The following is a 6472-nucleotide window of genomic DNA, read 5'->3' as shown; positions in this document are numbered from 1 at the left end:
CTTCAACCTAAATTGTTTTCTTTTCTTTTCTCCTTTTTTCTTTTCTTAAAACAAATTTGCTGTTTCATGCAGGGGCGGAGTCTTACCCCTATAAAGGCAGCCTCTGTCTCTCCTGCTCATTTTCACACCAACCTGAGGCCTGTTCAGACATGTTCAGAGGATGAGTGCAATTTGGCAACCCTGGACATGAATATTAATTTTTATGGCTATTTGTAGAATTTTTTGCATGCTCCTACGCCTGAGGAAGGTCCAATTTGACCGAAACGTCGCGACGGGGCATGTTTCAAACAATTTTTGTTGTACCAAGGAAGAGGTTACTCTGGCTCCTGATTACACTAATTTTTGGGGGGTCTTCTGGTCAAGGGAGTGCCCGTGCACTTCCGTTCCCTTTTGGGGACGGAACCCTAATTCTATTCCTAACCAGCCAGCGCCGCCTTGATTCAGAAGCACCCATTTGGAAGCCACAAATTAGCACACTTGTCGTTATTTTACGTTATTTTATCATTTTATAAATGCTACCTGACCCTAACCCTAACCCTAAGCCCTAACCCTAACCACAATTGGCTTTTGTGCATACACACATTTGGAGCTGTGGAGGGCAATAGGTGAATTTTGGTAGTAAAAATTTGATAATGGACAATGTTTCCTTTGGATGTGGCTTATTACACAGAACATGACAAAGCAATTTTGTAACTTGTTGGTGTTAACACAAGTATGTGCCATAATCCAACCCTAATCCTGACCTTAACCACGGTTGCTTATGTACACGCACAGTTTATGGAGGGCAAGTGACCCAATATTCTAACCAAGGAATGCTTATAAGCACATTGAACTTATGAAGTCTGTGGGAATTAAGTGAAACAAATATGTAAAAAAAAGTGGAAGGTCAAGGAAAATAAAACAAATTATTGCTTTTTTATGTTTTGTGTGAGTGGGGCATCCATGTTTTTCTTGGAAATTCACTTTTGCTTTAACCCCACTTCAACCTAAATTGTTTTCTTTTCTTTTCTTCTTTTTTCTTTTCTTAAAACAAATTTGCTGTTTCATGCAGGGGCGGAGTCTTACCCCTATAAAGGCAGCCTCTGTCTCTCCTGCTCATTTTCGCACCAACCTGAGGCCTGTTCAGACATGTTCAGAGGATGAGTGCAATTTGGCAACCCTGGACATGAATATTAATTTTTATGGCTATTGTAGAATTTTTTGCATGCTCCTACGCCTGAGGAAGGTCCAATTTGACCGAAACGTCGCGACGGGGCATGTTTCAAACTAATTTTTGTTGTACCAAGGAAGAGGTTACTCTGGCTCCTGATTACACTAATTTTTGGGGGGTCTTCTGGTCAAGGGAGTGCCCGTGCACTTCCGTTCCCTTTTGGGGACGGAACCCTAATTCTATTCCTAACCAGCCAGCGCCGCCTTGATTCAGAAGCACCCATTTGGAAGCCACAAATTAGCACACTTGTCGTTATTTTATGTTATTTTATCTTTTTATAAATGCTGCCTTACCCTAACCCTAACCCTTAAGCCCTAACCCTAACCACAATTGGCTTTTGTACATACACACATTTGGAGCTGTGGAGGGCAATAGGTGAATTTTGGTAGTAGAAATTTGATAATGGACAATGTTTCCTTTGGATGTGGCTTATTACACAGAACATGACAAAGCAATTTTGTAACTTGTTGGTGTTAACACAAGTATGTGCCATAATCCAACCCTAATCCTGACCTTAACCACGGTTGCTTATGTACACGCACAGTTTATGGAGGGCAAGTGACCCATATTCTAACCAAGGAATGCTTATAAGCACATTGAACTTATGAAGTCTGTGGGAATTAAGTGAAACAAATATGTAAAAAAAAGTGGAAGGTCAAGGAAAATAAAACAAATTATTGCTTTTTTATGTTTTGTGTGAGTGGGGCATCCAGTTTTTATTTGGAAATTCACTTTTGCTTTAACCCCACTTCAACCTAAATTGTTTTCTTTTCTTTTCTTTCTTTTTTCTTTTCTTAAAACAAATTTGCTGTTTCATGCAGGGGCGGAGTCTTACCCCTATAAAGGCAGCCTCTGTCTCTCCTGCTCATTTTCACACTAAGCTGAGGCCTGGTCAGACATGTTCAGATGACGACTGCAATTTGGCAACCCTGGACATGGAAGTTAATTTTTATGGCTATTTACAGAATTTTTATTGCATGCTCCTACGCCTGAGGAAGGTCCAATCTGACCGAAACGTCGCGACGGGGCATGTTTCAAACCAATTTTTGTTGCACCAAGGAAGAGGTTACTCTGGCTCCTAATTACACCAATTTTTGGGGGGTCTTCTGGTCAAGGGAGTGCCCGTGCACTTCCGTTCCCGTTTGGGGACGGAACCCTAATTCTATCTCTAACCAGCCAGCGCCGCCTTGATTCAGAAGTACCCATTTGGAAGCCACGAATTAGCCCACTTGTTGTTATTTTCTGTTATTCTATAATTTTATAATGCTACCTGACCCTAACCCTAATTCCTGGGCCCTAACCCTAACCACAATTGGCTTTTGTGCATACACACATTTGGAGCTGTGGAGGGCAATAGGTGAATTTGGTAGTATAAATTGATAATGGACAATGTTTCCTTTGGATGTGGCTTATTACACAGAACATGACAAAGCAATTTTGTAACTTGTTGGTGTTAACACAAGTATGTGCCATAATCCAACCCTAATCCTGACCTTAACCACGGTTGCTTATGTACACGCACAGTTTATGGAGGGCAAGTGACCCATATTCTAACCAAGGAATGCTTATAAGCACATTGAACTTATGAAGTCTGTGGGAATTAAGTGAAACAAATATGTAAAAAAAAGTGGAAGGTCAAGGAAAATAAAACAAATTATTGCTTTTTTATGTTTTGTGTGAGTGGGGCATCCAGTTTTTATTTGGAAATTCACTTTTGCTTTAACCCCACTTCAACCTAAATTGTTTTCTTTTCTTTTCTTTCTTTTTTCTTTTCTTAAAACAAATTTGCTGTTTCATGCAGGGGCGGAGTCTTACCCCTATAAAGGCAGCCTCTGTCTCTCCTGCTCATTTTCACACCAACCTGAGGCCTGTTCAGACATGTTCAGAGGATGAGTGCAATTAGGCAACCTGGACATGAATATTAATTTTTATGGCTATTTGTAGAATTTTTTGCATGCTCCTACGCCTGAGGAAGGTCCAATTTGACCGAAACGTCGCGACGGGGCATGTTTCAAACAAATTTTTGTTGTACCAAGGAAGATGTTACTCTGGCTCCTGATTACACTAATTTTTGGGGGGTCTTCTGGTCAAGGGAGTGCCCGTGCACTTCCGTTCCCTTTTGGGGACGGAACCCTAATTCTATTCCTAACCCCTAACCCTAACCCTAACCCTAACCCTAACCACACATTCTTTCACACAAGCTGACAAACTGCAACTTGAATTTGATTTACAGTGCTACCATAGGAAGGTGGATTTAGCTTTATATTTTAAAGAGAAAAAGAAAAAACCCACAGTGGAGGAGCAGAATTCTCTGGCTGGGCGTTTCCATCTGCCCACTGGATGGCGCCCTCCCCTCACTGAACTGCCTCTGGAAGCTGCTTATCTACACAAACATGATAAAAGGATCCTGAAACATGATTTTATTAGAATAAAAGGGAAACACAATTTAACACCTGAGGAATTATTGGAACTAAATAGTTTAAAAGGTAATAAAAATATAGTGATCAAACCTGCAGACAAAAGTAATATGGTTGTCATCATGGATTTAGATCAATATAAATATGAGGTACATAGGCAGCTTTCAGACAGTGTTTATTACACTCCACTCCAAAGTCCAATTTTTCAAGACACTATTCCTATGGTACACAACATATTGGATACATTACACAAAAATAAATACATTACAGCACAGCAAAAAGTTATTTGAAAGGAAGACCGGATCCCAGAGAAAGACGCTTTTACATCCTACCTAAAATACACAAAGAAAAAGATAAATGGACTGTACCTAATGAAATCCCTCCAGGCAGACCCATAGTTTCGGATTGTGGTAGTGAGACATATGCCACAGCAGAATACATTGATTTTTATCTCACACCATTATCAATTAAACACCCATCATATGTCAGAGACACCACCCATTTTATCCAAGCGGTCAGGGAATTGGCTGTGCCTGCACATGCTTTGTTTTTTACTATTGATATTGATGCATTATATACCAATATTCAAATTGAAGCAGGTATTCAAGCAGTCAAAGAAATTTTCTTGAAATTCCCAGATGAATCCAGACCAGATGATGAGTTATTACAGTTGTTACGGATAAATTTGACCAGGAATGATTTTATGTTTGATGGAAAATATTATTTACAGATTAAAGGCACAGCAATGGGCAAACGCTTTGCCCCTGCTTATGCAAACATTTTTATGGCAAAATGGGAATCTGAAGTTTTGGCCACATGCCCCAAAAAACCGTTACATTATTTACGATATTTGGATGATATATTTGGCATATGGGTGGATTCTGAATCGGAATTTCAAGACTTTTTAAACACATTGAATACATTTGATCCATCTATCAAAATTAAACACACCCACAGTTATCACTCAGTAGATTTCCTGGACACTACAGTCTTTAAAGGCCCATCTTTTGTACAGTCCCATAAGGTGGATGTAAAAGTATTTTTCAAACCCACAGACACACATGCACTTTTACACAGGAGTAGCTTTCATCCCCGCTTCACTTTTGCAGGCATTGTCAAGTCTCAGCTTCTTAGATTTCACAGGATCTGCACTAGACCCTGTGACTTCTACGAAGCTACTAGAGTGTTGTTTAGGACCTTGAGGCGTAGAGGATACTCGCGTACCAAGCTGAGGGCCTGTCTCCGCTCTTTTCTACAGCCAGGAGCCGAGCGAAAGGAGCAGCTCATCCCTCTCATCACAAAGTTCTCCTCCTCCACACTTAGATTTAATCGCCTCCTAAAACAAAATTTTACACATTACATAACCGAAAGTGGATTAATTCCGACACACTCTGTGATCTCTGCCTACAGAAAACACAAAAATTTGAAGGATATTTTAGTTAGGGCCTCTGTGCCATCCCCTACTCCTATTCTAAAAAAGCCCACGTCAATAGATGATTTTTTCCTGCCCTTGAAATTAGTAAAAAGTAATCATACTGGCACCATTTATCCCATTTTTCAGTCCTTTTCTCCGGCTTCCTCTAATTTGGTTTATATAATTTTTTGTACAGCTTGTGGGAAACAGTATATTGGACAAACACAAAACACACTTTTAATCAGATTCACACAACACAGGTATAATTTGAAACACAAAAAAGAGATACATACCCCAGTTGTCCGTCATTTTTTGGCCCATGGCACTGATTCCATCCGCCTGGCCGGCCTGGAGTCAGTCACCACCTGGAACAAAAGTGAGAGGATTAGAGCGGAAAACAAATGGATCAGACAGCTCTCAACCAAATTTCCACATGGATTAAATGGGAACATAGGGGTCTTAACCTAACCCTAACCATAACCCATACCTATATCCCTAATCCTAACCTTATCTAACCTAATCCTAACCCAAACCCTTAGCCTTAACCTCACTCCATCCCTAAGTCCTGGCCCTAACCCTAACCTCACTCCTAACCTTAACCCTACTCCTTAGCCCTGGCCCTAACCCTAACCTCACTCCTAACCTTAACCCTACTCCTAAGCCCTGGCCCTAACCCTAACCTCACTTCTAACCTTAACCCTACTCCTAAGCCCTGGCCCTAACCCTAACCTCACTCCTAACCTTAACCCTATTCCCAAGCCCTGGCCCTAACCCTAACCTCACTCTTAACCTTAACCCTATTCCTAATCTTAACCCGACCCTAGGCCCATCTAAACCAAACTGGACATTAAAAATTACATGTCTAAAGATAACCTAACTCTGGACAACTAACCTCACACAGGACCTCACACCTAAATATAACCCCTACACTGTGTATATATACATACTTAACCTTAGTCCTTTTGGGACACATATATACACACAAATACCCAATACTCACTTTTTTTGTTAGTAGTTCAAGACCTTCTGGTTAAACATACAGATAATAATTAATACAATTTATGTACATAAATAACAGTTCACAAATTTTAAGTTCAATATATTAATTAGCAAAAATATAAATAAAAATAAAAAAAATTAAATAAATAAAAAATATAAAAAATAATACTTACCTTCTTCATGTAAATACTTACCTTTATTTTGACGGACCGGTCATCCTGTTGTTGTAATTGCCCTTTGACCAACGTTCCATTTCAAGTTTAATTTTTTCTTTTTTTCACCTGAAGTTCTTTTTAAGAGTTTCTTTTTCTTTTTCCAAATCAGAGGCTGAGTTTGTCGTCACGCCCCCTATAAGAGGACCCTCAGCCCTCCGCAGCTCATTTCCACATTGAACGTCGATTTGTTTAGATAGAGACTGCTACTTGCTGCTTT

At 39.9% G+C, this 6472-nt stretch overlaps 1 long non-coding RNA gene across 2 annotated transcripts; it reads right to left on the bottom strand.

The window, feature by feature from the left end:
- Positions 1-3403: 3403 nt before the first annotated feature.
- Positions 3404-6170, bottom strand: LOC117504092. Of its 2 annotated transcripts, XR_004558721.1 has the most exons (3): positions 5335-6170; positions 4852-4963; positions 3404-3593 (listed from the first exon to the last, which is right to left on the bottom strand). It is a non-coding gene; the product is annotated as an uncharacterized LOC117504092 (long non-coding RNA). The 2 variants fall into 2 exon arrangements; XR_004558720.1 differs by lacking the exon at positions 3404-3593 and having other exon boundaries at positions 4031-4963.
- Positions 6171-6472: the final 302 nt, after the last annotated feature.

This window comes from Thalassophryne amazonica, chromosome 22 (assembly GCF_902500255.1).
Source record: "Thalassophryne amazonica chromosome 22, fThaAma1.1, whole genome shotgun sequence".
Taxonomy (NCBI): Eukaryota; Metazoa; Chordata; class Actinopteri; order Batrachoidiformes; family Batrachoididae; genus Thalassophryne; species Thalassophryne amazonica.
Note: the sequence above shows the minus strand (reverse complement) of the source record. Positions and strands in the feature narration are given on the sequence as shown.